Genomic DNA, 15,823 nt, shown 5'->3' with positions numbered 1-15,823 from the left:
TGCCTCCTGGATGACAATGTCAGAAAATGAAGCCCCCACCTCACAGTGATCTTTTCCTTTCTTCCTACACATCACACAAATGCAAACTCTGAGTTCATATATAACCTATAGATTCCTCAAAAGAAATTAATCCTAACTGTTTTTATCTCATTTTCTGTGTATTGCCTACTGCAATTTGGTCTCTTAATTTGTTTTTGCAAATGATGAATTTGATTTCCTGCTATCAATGAGTGTCTGCCTTTCGGTAGGCTCCAAGCATGACTGGCATAATGAAAAGTCTTCCTTGCATTGGAGTTGTAAGTTTTTACATTACGAACTTCTCTCTCTCTAATGACTAAGATCAGATGGCAGATCTTCCTATTTCTTCACTTCAAGTTGTTGCTAATCTTTATCATCAAAGTGAATGCGAATAATACTTATGAGGGTACAGCAAAAGTAGAAAAAAAATGTGGTAGTAAATGGCAAATCCCAGCACTTTTCTTCTGTTGACTCTCTATAAGATCCAGGCCTTTAAAATGCTGTAGCTAAAGAAACATTTGTGATCTATTAGGGGTTTCTTTTCATTGTTGGGAATAGGTGCGGGTGTATCTTGAGCTTTTTTTTCATCTTGAAATAGAAATCTTTTTTGTTGTTGTTTAGAAAGTGTTCCTATCAGAACTGTAATAGTATCCTGTTTTTATTTGGCAGGGACGACACCAAATAAAACATTAGACCCTCAATTGCTATCAGGCAAGTGGGAGAGCTGTTCTAAGTGGACGTGTAGATCCCTGATGTCCAGGTAAAATTGGTTTTGGTCTCAGGGTCTGTGCAACAAAATTGTGCTGCTCTCTCCCAGCATGGTAAGTAGCACCCTTGCCTCTGGGGTCTGTACTTGGCCCTTGTATCGAAAAACATCGCTACCCAGCGAACTTCTATTCAAGTTTTTGTTTGCTGACAGATGGGAAGCATTCAAAGAATGTGGCTCGAACCAATGAGGTTCTCAAATTTACAGCAGTTTTCACTCGACAGTTTATTTTTTATTTTTTATCTACATCTCAATTACATAGTAAGATGTTCTTTTTAAAAACTTGTTTGTTATTAAGATATAAATCTACTTATTTTAGTCATGTAGTGCATGCCAGTGTAATGCAATACAAGAAGATTACAAGCTGATGGTTAGATGTTAATAACAGTAACACAAAACATTAAGGCAAGTGACATTTACATAAGTATCTTGATCTTAATACATGTAATTTACATATGAAAATTTAATCACCATAGAGATAAACAGCTGCAATGTTTAATTAAACTCTCCACACAAAATCAGCCTGCAAGAAGTAGTTTGTCACTGCTAATTTATCACAATTCTCATAAGTATTCTTTAAAATAAAAATGCAAAATAAATGACTCTTATTGATAATTTAACTTCTGGTTACTTTATCGTATTCTCAACAGGCTTTGATGATACAATTACAATATGAAGATTCTAGGCTCATTTTCTCACAATTTAGAAGACAAAACATAAATATATGGAGAACAAATGTATTTGTTTACAGACTTAAGGGTCAGCAGTATGGCAGCACTAGAGTACAATTTAGGCAAATTTAATGCCATGATAAGTTATGTGTAATGAAGGGATGCGAGTCTCTCTCTGTGGGGCTGTTTAAGGAGGAAACAATTATAAGTGAAAATTAATGCCGGCATTATCGCGGAGTTGGAACAGGCTCCTCGCTCACAATATCACTGACTAAAACACACATTTTAGAAATCAGAGATGTGCTGACATTCAGAAGTTATTGAAGCCTAGGCTTTGCTTCTAGTGATGTATTTTAAAGCAAAACAAAGCGCTCAGTATCTTAAAAGAAACAATTTACATATCTTTCCGGGGATTCTTCAAGAAAATTAAAATTAGAAGGTTGACTGAATCCTCTTCACAGCACTAAGATAGCAATTACAGCAAAAAAAGGGAAGTTTTTTGTAACTTCAGGGTAGGTAGGAACAGAGAACAGATATTTAACAGTTAGTACCTTAAAGTACCTATTTTTAGGTGTGAAATTATATTATATCCCAAGTAGAACAAACTGTATAACAAGGCTGTGAACCATGATGAGGGTATCAGATGTGCCTTCTGCATATGCTAAGAATTGCCTGTTTATATATAGATCTACTGAATTTCCTATACCATGGTAACCCCAGAACACGGGGAAACCTTGGTTTGCTTGTGGCAAATTCACTTACTCGTATGGACCCATTGAAAAGATGACTCTTGGAAAATACTGGTTTTACCTGGGGTTTGGATTTTGTTCTATTTATTGATATTGATATTGATTTATGTTATTTAGGTGACATGCCTAAAGATGATACCCAGCTCACAGAGATCAAATGGGGTTATTTGGTCCTGGGTTCAAAAATCCTTGTTCTCAATTATATAACAATTTAATTAAAGTAAAAGCTGCGTTAAATTCAGCTTTATATTTATAAATGGACCTTGTAAGATAACTAGATGTGAGTAAAAAAAACCCTTAATAAGTAGGAATTAGGTCTCACTATAATGCTAAATCCGTAACATGCTGCAAAACCCAAAATCAGAATTCGATTTTAAAGCTATGCGACTTTTTTGTTTGTTTTATTCTGAATTCCAAATTTTGCAACACAGGTGGAATTAAAAATGAAGAAACCTGAAGTGCCATAACTTTCTGCAATTCTCATGCATCTAAGTAGCCACATCATCGTTGAGGAAAGGAGGTAAGGTCTTATTCTTAAAATATTATCCCACATGTATAATGCTAATTTGTTACTTTTTTTTTAACATTGACTCTAGAGAGTGTTTTTTTCCAGTTCTTCAGTGAAAAAGTATTCCTCAAGATTTATTGCATTTAGGGCTCAATTTGGCCGTTTCGGTTGCCCTTGGGTGCTCTGGCTGGTCCCCAGCTGCCATGGCAGGAGCGAGCAGATCCTGTGCTCTCTCTGCTAGTCCCATGCGCGCGCCTCAGATACCCTAAAGAAGTGGCATGTGGTGCCTATGCTTAAGCAATTGGGTCAAGCTCTTGTACTCCAGAAATCAAGAAAAAGGTTTTAAGTGGATACATTAGCAACCATAAAAAATCATACCTGGGAGAGTTTCCCAATAAGGGATGTTCCACTTCACAAGAACTGTGGAAGGAATAACCTCTGTGCCAACTTAAATAGGAAATATTCTCATTACCAGGCAAATACTGTTTCAACTTTGATTTTGGTGTGGTTATAATGTGTCGGCAGGCAGCTGATCCTAAGTGGCAATTTCCTGGATATGCTGCTATTAATTGCTTTGTGTTATAATACATATGGTCATGATTTGAACTAGAACGTAGCATATTAGGCACAGTTCCCTAGCAATTAAAATATTTGTATTCAACAAAACAGAAGAAGCGGAATGAAGATTACCAGAAGTAAGTAATTCTGTAATTCCAGCATGTTAAATTATAGATTAGGACTGCTTGCTGAGATCCATGAGACCTGTACGTGCAGAATCTCTCAGTGCTAAGAGAAGAGGTGCTAAGCAGAAATGCAGCTTTGGAAATGTATATAATTACAGCCAGAAAAAAAAGCGCAAATCTTTACAAAAATAAAATTTTAGAATATTGTTGCTTTGCAGTCAATATAAGTGAATATGTTTCATGTTATCACCTAGGCGTGTTCCTGAAAGGCGCTTAATTCAGTCATTTGGGATGTCATTAGTTTACTACTGTGAAGAGAGAGTTATGTAAAATTAAGTACACTGTCTTCCTCTGTAGAGTTATTTTTTTAGCTCATAGCCCTCCAAAATTCAGAAAAATGAATAGAGATCCGCTCTGTAAGATCTGCTTGCTTGAAGGGCAGCATCTATTACAGTAGAAAAAAATGTCCGGTTCTAAATAGAATTCAACTCTAATATTCCCCCCACTCTAAAATTATTTGTTTAAGTAATTACTTTTTTTTACATGTTTTTTTTTAACATGCTATGATCTCTTGTCTGGATACGTATTTCTTCAAAATTGTCTGTCAGTGCAGGGCAAATCACACTGTTAAGGCAGGAATGTCTATTTTTCCATTCGGTACAGGTGATTTTGAAAGACTGCAATGTGAGGTTCTTCTGCACTTTAACTGTCGTCAAGCTCTATTGTAATTATATTTTGTATACCCTTTTTTGGATACAAGGTATCCTTATACATTCAAGCTAACCTGGTTATTCGGAAAGCCTTTATTTAGATGGTTGATGGTGGTGGAGTAGTTACACACATACAGTGCCTAATTGGGGTAAGGCAGGTTTTTCCATATGGGGGGGACGACATGTATCCTCCTGATGGTCGATGGATGTATAGAGACACGTGGACACTGGGCATTCAGCTCACACGTAGTCATTAGGGATTTAGGGCATTCACCATCCTGCAAAATCAGGTCCGGTTGCACAAATCCATCAGTCCATAGGCTAGTGATGACCAAGGAATAATTTTTTTTTTTAATTATAATTTTTGGTTGAGGTAATTGCCTCACGGCCATGCAACACAATACTGAGCTGGTCTTGAGGATGCTGTAAAAAACGCCAGTGTGTGTTATTGCCGGCGGTGAGTGAGGTGCGTCCTTAGCACGCTGCCGGAGGGAACATCGTCTGGCTCGCCAAATGGGTTGGTTTTGTTAAACTGGTGCCTGTACGATACGCTGTAGAAAGACTACACGGGTAGGCTGCCTGTTTCCAAATATAAAATATATCTCCATGGAAAGTGATGCAGGGTTTGAAGGGTTGTTTTTTGGGGGTGTGAGGGACCTGCCCACCTCTTCCTTGTTAGCAAGTGCCTTCTATTAGTATGAATGAGCTGTGTGACGCTCCCCATCCACGCCATGCGCTGGAAATACCCCTGCAGCTACAGCACTCCAGGCTGTGATCTCCTGAGATCACACATACAGCAGGGTCTAGGCTGGACTGACAGACAGCCAGACAAACCACCGCTGCTCCTGAGCAGACCCCGGGGACTTCAGCAGCACCAACGCAGCCTGTTGCCCTTCCCTTCTCCCTTGGCGCTCGGGCAGGGTGCGGGAAAACGCATCGCTTTGGGAAACCTTTTGTATTCCATGGGCTAGGTTTGACCATCTCTTATCCCTGCAGATCCCATGTTATCTCCTTGAAATTCAGGTATAGAATCCCACAGCCCCTGGCCAGCATCCTTAGCTCTGCTCTGCAGACCCCACGCTGATGTGGGTGACCCCCCCCGCAATCTGCGCTGTCCTTTTGGTACCATGGCACGCTGATAAAGAGGCATCTATATCCCGCTTAAGAGGAGGCTTTATGTTGGCTGTAGATGAATTAACTGCTGTGTTGATTAGATTTACAAAATCTTTGGGGATAAAAGTATTAAGTAAATACAAAATGATTAAAATCCAACTCTACGCGAAAAACACAGCGTCCCTTGTATTTCCTCTTCTGGCTGGGAAACCAATGACGTTGGTAAAACTGTGGGCTAGGAGTCAGTAAAAAGATGATTTTTCTTATGTTTCTTAAGTGACCAAGTACGACAACTGGACAAGGTCTGAAATGAGCGGGCTATCAAGGACTGACTCCTTTAACTGCGATCTCCATCACACTGAAAATAAATCACTGTTGCCAACGGTAGAAACATGTATTTCAGCACTAATTAAAATTAATGCAAGAACACTTTATTTATTTGCAAAATACACGTAACCTCCCGTTATAAGTGTAGTTTTTCTCCTGTGAGAAGTGATCGGTCCCTGGGGACATCTTTTCTCCCTATCCCTTGATGATGTCAGTGAGTCGTTGATTAGCTGCTGACATATGAAATTATGGGGGATCAGCAAGGTTAATGAAAGGCTTCTCTATATAGCCATGCCCATACACTGTCTCCCTCTGTCCTCCTCGGCTTTGGGTTGGATGGTGACCTCGGTGACAAAGTCAAGAGAGAAAATATACACTATGATATCAGTACAGTCTAATCAGTGGTTCTCTGTTAATATCTAATTATTTAATAAAGGGGCGATGAATTATTTGCGGCCCAGAGTTTTTACAAACCAGGGCTGATCTCCGTGGAAGTGCTGTTCAACTGTCTCCGCAGTATTGTCATTGATTAGCTCTGTCATGTTGAATATATTTTTGCAGGTGTGACTTGCATGGGAAATTCTGTTTTCAGCCCGGTGGTGAAGGCAGACAGAGTTTGTCATTGCTGGGAAGACAGTGGGGTTGTGCTGGAACCGGGAGGACGGATTGACTTGTGCAAGTCAAGTGGGTTTGTGCCCTTAGTGATGGTGGCTGGAAGTCAACTAGGCGAGCTGTCCTCGCCATCTGGCTCTAATGGTAATGTTTAATCGCTATAACTCCTCTGTGCTCTTCCTAAATATACTGTGAGAGAGTACTATCTGACACGGAACTACCGATTTTACAGTTCCCCATCTACATCCTTGTGTCGAGAGACAGGACTTTGACGGAGCAGCCTTTCTGTTGCCCTTCTCGAGAGGGTGCTGGCGGGTCAGGCTGTACTTTGGGCAATCTGCTCTCCTCTCCTTTGGCCTGTGCCCGTAATTGCGGTCGCTGTTGTGCAGCCCGGGTAGCTGAGGGTATTTGTACCTATTAATTGAAATCATCCTCCTTTAAGGATTCAGCTTAGAAAAGATTTTCTGAGTTGGAATGACCTTAACATATGTCACGCTTTCTGCAGAGTGGGTGAAGATTATTTCCATATTAATTACTGTTACAAAGTTTTTCCTTCCCAGCTGCACACAATTCCCGTCTGTTCCTTCCTCTTTGGCTTTTCCTTTTTATCGCACTCTTTCCCTTTTGAGGTTATTCATCTTACTGTGGGAAAAAAAGGAATGGCTGAGAATTTGTTTTACTGAAAGTATTGTTCTTAATATACATTTATTTAAAAATGTGTATGCATATATACATTCCTTTCCCCCACCCCAGCTGGGGACGTGGAGTGTGACTGCGTGGGCTTTTCGTTCCTCGAATTTCCCGTAAGGACAGCACTGTCGGTCTCAGTCTAACGAGGTGTGTGCTGAAATGTAAGCATTTGTGTAGTCTCATCAAATTTAATGTGGCCTCCGTTTTGAAATGAGGAGCATGCAAATAAATGGACTGCGTTGTGTAAAGCGGCTGACTTGCGAGCCCCGAGGGACAAAGCGGATCCCTGGGGAATGAAGGGGCCGAGGTGATGGCTCTGGAAAGGTGAAAACACGAAGGGAGGGGAGTAACGCAAACAGGGGAAGAGATGTCATTTCAAAAGCCGTTGGAGAGATGTTTTTGCCAGACCTTTCCAGGGAAAGGAGAAGGGAAGGGACCTGCTGGGAGGTGGTGAAGCATCAAAGTAGCAGTGAAGAATGCTGGGGTTTTAGAGGAGCCTGAAGGGGAGAGTGAAAACACGTGGGAGCTGCTGCTTGACTCCTGGAGGGCATTTGGGAATCTGGGCTTGTACCTCGTTTCAAGATGAGCTCGGGTTACAGACTTAAGGTTTAGTTTTGAACATTTTTAAAGGTCTCGGCCTTTAGAGTGAAACCCCATGGGTAAGGGGGGAGGAGGACGGGAAGGCAGCTATGGGAAGACTGGCAGAAAGTCTGCTTTCAATTTTGGGAGATAAAATTAGACGGGTTTTAGTGTCTCGGGAGAGAAACATCTGCTGGCTGGCTGCTTTGCTACTTGCATGTGTCTCTGGAGCATGCTGACCCCAGGGTGCTGCCTGGGCTGGTTGGGGAGTGAGTCCCGAGAGACGCTCCAGAGCTGAGGTTCCCTTTTATCCCTGCTGCAAAGTGTGAGACAGGGGCTCCAGCAGCAACGTGCCTGTGTGGCTGAACAAAGGGAATTGTTTTACAGGCAAGGACGTGGGAATAATTCACCCAGGCTGAATAAAAACTTTATTATGCAATTCTGAGTGTTAAATGTGTGGGTGACGAAGGATGCTAATGTCAGTGTCACAAGTCTCCATTTTGGGGTGCAAGTGATTCAGAGTAAGCTATAGATATTTGTTGGGACCAAAGCAGTTATACAAATGGAACGGCTTCTGTTTATCTTTGCTTTTGATTTTGCCTGTATTTGTTTTAAAACCAGTGTTTAGCAGCTTCAAAAGCATTTGCCTATATTTGTATGTGTAATTAAAATGGGCCAGATCCATGGTCCTGCTTAGCTCCTGATAAAGACAGTTGTTTTGGCTCAGAGAGAAGATGTATCATCGCTTTCTTATTTCTAAATCCATTGCAAAGGCACACTTTGGCTTAGCCGAAGTGCCAGGGGCATGCACATGCAACCTGGTTTAATCTTTTTATAGGAGGGATAATTTATAGAGTGGAGAAAATGCTTCCTGCAGTTTATCTGCAGGCAGGACCTCGTACCATGGAGCAGCCCTACAGACATGCCACCTGGCAAGCAGGACCGTGGGATGTTAAAAACTATTTGCCTGTGTGCTTTTTGGCTCACCACTTGCTTCCACGGTACCTTAGTACATGTGTGAGCTTAATTAGTTTGCAAGTTAAGAATAGATTTAACTGGTTACATACATGCTCTAATCAAGTAAAGTCCCAGCAAGCTAGGAGCAAACTTTTTTTTGTTTGTCATTTATGATAGATCCATAAAAGCAGATTTTTTTTTTTTTTCCAAAGTAAAAAGCCCATGGATAGTCAATTAATGGAGGTTTTTAAAATTATCCGGCTTTAGCATCAGCACACTGTGCATTTGTGTCAGCCCCAGGTACTGGGGAATAGGAGAGCACGCTTTTGTTTAGCTGACTTATCAGTGTCTCCTCTGTAACCCACATTTTTCTGTTTAGCTCCGACAGACTGACCTCTTACCTTTCTCCGTGGTGCTGCCACGTCCCACAGCAGAGCTCCCTGCCACAGGGCAGCGCTCGGCTCCCGAAACCCCAAACCACATCTCAGCCCTTCCTCCATCTCTTGGCTTGTCTCGGGTGGGATGGAGGTGCCGGTGCAGGGTCTCTTTGAGGTTGCCATAGATAAAGTGCTTTTCCCTTGTGCTGTTTTGGTCACGCTTATGGCCCCCAAGTAACAGTCACAAATAACAAGTCCATGTTTCAAACATCTTGTTGGTTTTATACCGTTCGGTGGTTGACTGGAACAATGTGAGATGGCCCTTTCTTAATACTGTGTTTTTTCACGGTACCCTGAATTAAGCACAGGAGGTGATTTAGGCTTGAAGCTTCTAGGAAAGAGATAATTGTTCTTTTATTATTATAATAGATCAAAATAAAATCAGCTTGCGCTTCTGAAATTGAGAGTTTTTTAGCTGGAGAAGTGTACAGTAATTCTTTTACAGTGTTATCAAATGGCATAATAAAAAAGCAAAAAGCATCTCATTTTCTAGGCTGTTTATTTTACATATCCTCTTTGAATTGATAAATATTTATATTCAAATCTGGGATTCTGTTTGGAGCATCAGCCACAGAAATGATCCAGTAAGTATCGCTTGATCTTAAAAGAGCTAATTTTTACGTGTGCAAAAGTGTACAAATTATTTCATGCCTATATTTACACAAACAGTTAACTTACAACTGTGGATGCAAAACAAATATTAATGCATGCTAATGGCAGTTAAGCATCTGAAGTGCCATTTCTGTATGCAAATACCAGAATAATGATGTTAAGAGAGTTACTAGCATTTACTTAGTACCTGTGGTATCTGGCATACAGCTGAAATAATTGCATGTAAGCCTAAGTAATTCCCCACACATTTTAATAAAAAATACTTCTTTGCTCTGCTGTATTGTTCTAAGAAAAACTTATAAAACTTGATATTATCAGAAATCTTTCAGATTATTCTAAAATCCTGTGTTGCTTCCCCCCCCCCCCCCCCCCACTTTTAGCATTCTTTAATAGCTGATTGAAACCAGAGCTAAAATACCAGGTTCAGGCTTCTTGAGTGTAGGCAGTACAAAATTACAGATGCACAAAGTTTGCAGAGCAGATCCAGGAGAGCTGAGCATCATCCGGGGTTTGCCAGGCCCTGAGAAATTCCCCCTCGAGCACCCGCCCGGCTCTGTCCGTTGCATGATGAAATGCAGAATTTTGAACCCAGGCATGTGAAGCAGTTAAGAAAACACCCCAAAACTTCTGCCTTCATATAGGTAACTTTTAATAGTACTTTTTCCACTCTCTGTTCAGGCGTTTGAAGAGCAGGGCAGATCAGCCCCCCCTCCTGTTTCAGTGCCCGCTTGCCATTCCTAGAATGGTGGTTAACTTAAAAAAAAAAAAAAAAAAAAATTTACACAGATTTTGTGCCCCAATTAGCACTGCTAATTGGGGCACACAAGTAAATCGCACTCTACCCTGTGGAGATTGCCAGCCAGTCAACCAGATCACTGAGTCACCAAGAGCATGACTCTAACCCTGAGTTACTATTTAATCAGGTGCAAAATCTGAGGTCCCTCCGGGAAGGACACAGTCCTGCTACTGGGTATCAATGAGAGAAGCTCCTTGGGGCTTTTTTTCTTTTCTTTTAATTTTTTTTTTTCCTTTTTCTAATTTTTTTTTTAAAGGCCAGAGTTTAAAACAAAACCCTCAATAGTTGGGAAGGAGACTGCTGGTAATTCAGCATCAAACCAGGGTTTGCTGGGTGCAGTTAGCTCCTTTACAGCGATATTTTGGTTAAAGAAATACCGTTTCATCTGCAAGCCAGGAGCAAGCCCGGCTGAGCATGGTGACAGATAAGCGTGCTGGGGGACCCTCCTGGCGTTAGGTCCAGTGCTGGAGAAAGGGACGTGGGCATCATACCTGTGATGTTGCCTTCAAATATTAGAAAGCAGCAAGATAAACATAAGTTTGAGACGAAACCTCCAGTGTCTTGGCAAGGGCGTAAAATTTCGTTTCTGCATCTGAGTGCTTCATAAACTGAGTGATCAGAGTTTCCCAGACTGGGGGAGGGTGGGGAAAGCCACAAGTGGCTGCAGGGCACGGTGACATTTCTGCTCACTGCTTGAAAATGTGCTGTTTGCAAAGAGGGAGAAGACAAGCAAATTTTACTGATGTGGAGCAATGCTAAAAATCGTTTAGGAATGCTGAAGAAGCCATATATTTGTATAATGACACCTGTGCAGCTATGTATACAGCAATATACAGCAGTTGTGGATGTAGATCATTGACCACATCACAGGCATGGTGATTAATATATTATTTCTTTCCAGGTGGGTGAGCAAAGGCTCGGTGAGCCTGTAACCTGGCTGGGGCTGAGAAATGAATATCATGATGCAGAATTAAAAATAATGGATTAGTTAATTGGACAATACATTTATGTGCTTGAGAGAAAAACACCACATCAGTAACTGAACCACTCAATGTTATTTTGGAAGCTTTTTTATAAAACCACATACTCCTAAGAAGGCAAATATCAGTTTCAGGGAAGCAGTAGGAGTGGCTGGCAGTGTTGGAGAAGCGTGGTGGTGGTGAAAGTACAGATACACCTTCTGACACTAAAAGAATAATTTTTCTTGGAGCACCAATACATTTTGCTCAGAAGAAGCAAAAATTTTGAAACAAGAAGCATTTTTAGAAAAGCGTCAGTAGTGTCAGTCTCACCCAAGGGGCTTAGAGGAGAACAAACCTCCCCAGTAAAACCCACCTTGAAGAAGGCTGGAAGCAAATCTTAAATTAATTTGTTTTTGCGGGTTTTGGTGCAGTTCTTGACCTGTCAGGTATCACAAAAGGCCGGGGCTGGTGTTGTGAGAGGGGAGCGCGGGTGCTGCTGCCCAGCCCTTTCCTGGGGGAAGAGGTCTGAGAAGTGCGGGGACCATTCGGTTCTCCGGGTGTAAAATACTGCTCCGTACTTTGTGGTGTCGTGGAAGCCACGGGAGACAATTTAGGTCCATTCTGCGACATGTGGAGGAAAAAAAAAGTAGCTTTCTATACCTGCCAAACTATTATTTATTTTTTAAATACAATGGAGTTGGTCAAGCTTTTTATGCTTTTGTTATCTGCATTTCCCCTGTCCTCCTACAGTGCACATGACCGCTGTGATGGTGAACTCCTTATACCCTGATACTTGTGAATGATGGAGATATTTTCTCCGGTATGCAGATAAGGGAATATAATCTAGAAGTCCTGTCTCAAAAATCATATCGGGACTCTATAGCACAAGCAGGAGCCAGATCCTCATCACTAAACCCAGCACGGAAACCCCACTCCTCTTTCCCACCTCCAAGTAGTGGACAGCGGTGTCCATTTGAAAAGTCTTTCTGTGGGGTGGGAATCTGTTTTGATATGATGGGGGGAAATTTGTCATTCATCAGTGTTTCTTTTTTTCCCTCTATCAAAAAAGAAAATAAAAATCCTGAAGATGTGTTTTAGCTGTGGACATTTTTTGCTGATTGGAGGAAGAAGGGAGACAGTCATTTTGAAAGGCAGAGCATCACCGATGCACGTTTTAAATTCTCTCTGCTTTGGCAGGGCGTGATTTTAATGCTCTTTTTCTGCAGGTGCCTGGGCTGAAGATCTTTGTGCAGAAGTAAATACCGAACATTCCCCACTTAGGACCATGAAACTGCCTTTTTCCCCCCGGAGCTGGCAGCGGCACCGTGGGAGCTGGCGATGGGCTCCAGCAGAACTGCCCAGGGATGCATGCTGGGGGCTGATAAAAACACCCGTAGAGTAATAGCTGTTGTGCTAGTTCAACAACTGAGAATATAGCCGTAAACTTCTGAAAAACTCCATCAGTGCTTCAGAGGGGGAAATAATTTATATTTCAGGCTCTTTTGTGAGAATCACTGGTTAATTGCTGTTCATGTTTTAAGATCTGGAGTAGTATTCTGACCCCAAAGCTCTTTAAATGTTATAAAAATAACTGTAAGCTCAATTATGGCCCATATTCCATGTCACTTTTTTTTTTTTTTAATTTTAAGCACTTGGAGTCTGTTTTCTCTATTTTTAATGAAGTGGTGGTGTTGTATTACAGGATGCAACACACAGAAATAAACACAATGTGATAACTAATGCCATATTTTCCATAAAACGGATAAATTCCATATATATGACAGGTTAAATATTTTTTGTCTCTCTTCTTTGAGATTACTGTGGCTTGCTGTAAGTAATTAGATCCACTAGATGGTGGTAAAGACCATCGACTGTATTCTCCTGTATCGAGAAAAAAAAGAAGAGGAAAAAGTTAAGAATATAGTAAAAAAAACCAAACCCAAACCCAAGCCCCTAACTAAATAAACATACATACCTCTCCATTGCATATATTGAAACCAATTGCAAGCATGAGAAAGCAGTGATGCTTTTGGGCAGCATTATTGTACTATGATGAGGTCTCCGAATTAAATAGATTTGTCAGGATAAATATTGAGTAAAATGATTATGAATCATTGTGGCAAGTTTTAATACAGATCAGAAACTAAATTAATCCCACTCTAACTCATGGATCGTGGCTCTCTTTTTCTTCAGATACAAATGAATAGTAAACAATATTTTGGCAATTTTTAGGTTAATCATGTAGAACTGATTACTCAAGAAGAATGCTATTAACATTTAGTCAATTTATACCCTACTATGTGACAAATGAAAATTAATGTTGCTGTTTTTAAGATATCAAATGGGTCATGATTTTAAGAAAAATGATTACCCCTAAAGATAACTGATAATGATGGCAAAAGGCAAGGAGCACCGAGCAACTTAGCAACGTTCATAATTCCCTAAATAAATTCTGTGAAAAAGCAAATACAGCTTTGTCTGTCTGGTGGCTAAATAGGCAGCATTTTAGGTATTATTTGTTGGGTCTTTTTATTGTTGTTTTAAGTGTAACATTCTGTTTTAATTATTTGTTAGTCATTTCTCATGAAAAAAGGCATGATTAATGGTGTCCCAACATTTAAGAACAACAAGCAGATTTCTGCAGTTGAATATTCTGTGCTTTTGGTGAAGATGTAATCGTTTATCTTCCAGAATTAGTTATTATTGTTGGTAAAGTGTTACTGAGTCTGTCTCTCTGCTGCTTCAGTGCTGTGTATTGATGAAGGAATGTTTTGCTATGATCAGTAGAGGTGATGCAATGAAAATTGCTACAGGCATTTGCAACAAGTGGGGGATGAGGAAAGCAAACAAAACAAGCAGGGGACAAAGGTTCTTAAGGAAAAGAAAATGTTCTTCATTCTAGAAAGATGCGGTTTATATCATGGGACTGTCATGGAATTAGACTATACAAAGGAGTTTTGAACAGATGTTAAACAGGTTTGACTTTATCTCCTATCGTCTCCTATTCCGTTATGGGGAGAACTGGTACCCGTGTGCCACGGTGCAATCCTGAAGTCACTAAAGGGCTCTGACTTACTGCTTGCATCTCTCGATGCGTGCATGTGAAGCGTTGCTGTACTTTCCCCGTAAAATAATTTTAAAAGGTCTTGACCTTTTGCAGAACCAGAAAAAAACCTTGCCAGCCTAGTGCTTCATCCGTAGCTCGCCCGTCTTCAGGAGTGATTAATGGGTGCTTTCGAATCAGTGTGCACCAGCTTTCTAATGGAGGCAGTGCATTAAGGGGAACATTTCCAGTTTGTTTTAAATCACTTTTCACATTTTAAAAAATTACATTGCGTATTGTAGTTTTATCATAAGCTATATACCTATGATCAGAACAAAACTTTATTGATTTTAACAACTTTTTAAACCATAGACATTTAAAGGAGGTTTTAGGGGGGATTTTTATGGTACTTATGGCTCTTTTAGGATGGAAGACAAACACTCGACTCCTGACTTTCCTGTGTAACAATATACCCGGTATTTTTGTGTGTGTAGAGTGATCGCTTTGCTTCTCCGTTGCTCCATCGGCAGCAGTCCAAACCCAATCTGGATGACATATAGGGCCCATTTCAGCCTTACAAGAGTGCAGCCATCACCAAGTGGAATATATCAGTAACCATGCTGGAGCCGACCTTTGCAACCTAAGACGTCGGTGATTTGTGGAGGCTTGTTAAAGTTGGTAATCTACATTTCTCATTGCTTACAGCGGCATTTTCACTTTCTTTTTTTTTTTCTTGGGGGAGGTTGCGTGCTGACCAGCTCTGGTATCCGAGTTTGGCAGTTAGAAAGATTAAGATTTTTAAAAGGCTGTAAAGGAGCACTCATGTTGAGAGCAGCGCCGAGATGCCGGTTTCTTTGGAGGATTGTTCCCAGCAGAGTTTCCTTTACAAGTTACTCAGGGATGGAAGAGCCGTAGCTACATCTTGGCTCCCTCCCAGGGAGAGGCTGACAATGACTTGAACTTCCCTGAAAATTCCTCACGTGAAATTTTGCTGTCAACTCAAATAAATAAAAAAACCCCTAAATTCCCCCCCCCCCCCCAAATGTTTCTTGAACATATGGCCTACATTGCACCAGGGTTACCTCTCCTGGAAGAGGGTTTTTCTGGATTTGAGGGAAACTGCCCAGGTACTAGTGGGCTGCTTGAGTCTGAGCCAAGAGATGGTTTCCCACCCAGCTCAAAGCAGTGAGTGAAGCTTCTGTCTGCCAGAAACAAGGGCTCATTTTGCGTGAAAGTATGTTTCTGAGATGTTCAAGATCAATTAAATCATTTGAGGGGAGGATCCATGAACCCCGATCACTTAAAAAATGGTTCTTTGCTTGTAGGCAGGAGCGGGCTGGCAGACACCTTGATACAGAGGAGGCCATAAATGGTCCGTTGTTATAGGATCAGCAAAAAATTATACTCATTGCTAGGTACATGGGCTTCAGGGAATGCATTCGTCATTGCTGCTGATTTACAGTTTTGGAGTTGGGTTAGAGGTGAGGGTGCAAGCAGCAGGTGGTTTTCATAGATTTGATGTTGGTTTTGAACCAGGTTGCGTCCCTGATGCAGAAAACTAAGTTTTGAGTCCTCTGTTTTGTTAGGAAT

At 41.0% G+C, this 15,823-nt stretch overlaps 1 long non-coding RNA gene across 1 annotated transcript in view; it reads left to right on the top strand.

Annotated features, from left to right (window-relative positions):
- Nucleotides 1-693: 693 nt before the first annotated feature.
- LOC142031478 (uncharacterized) overlaps nucleotides 694-15,823 on the top strand; it is a 29,974-nt gene continuing 14,844 nt past the window's right edge. Inside the window, exons 1-2 of the long non-coding RNA XR_012650538.1 lie at nucleotides 694-839; nucleotides 2,636-2,724. This is a non-coding gene — a long non-coding RNA (uncharacterized LOC142031478). The remainder of the gene's footprint in view (nucleotides 840-2,635; nucleotides 2,725-15,823) is intronic.

Source organism: Buteo buteo, chromosome 5 (genome assembly GCF_964188355.1).
Source record: "Buteo buteo chromosome 5, bButBut1.hap1.1, whole genome shotgun sequence".
NCBI classification, from domain to species: domain Eukaryota; kingdom Metazoa; phylum Chordata; class Aves; order Accipitriformes; family Accipitridae; genus Buteo; species Buteo buteo.
The sequence above is the reverse complement of the archived record's forward strand: the minus strand, read 5'-3'. Positions and strand labels throughout refer to the sequence as shown.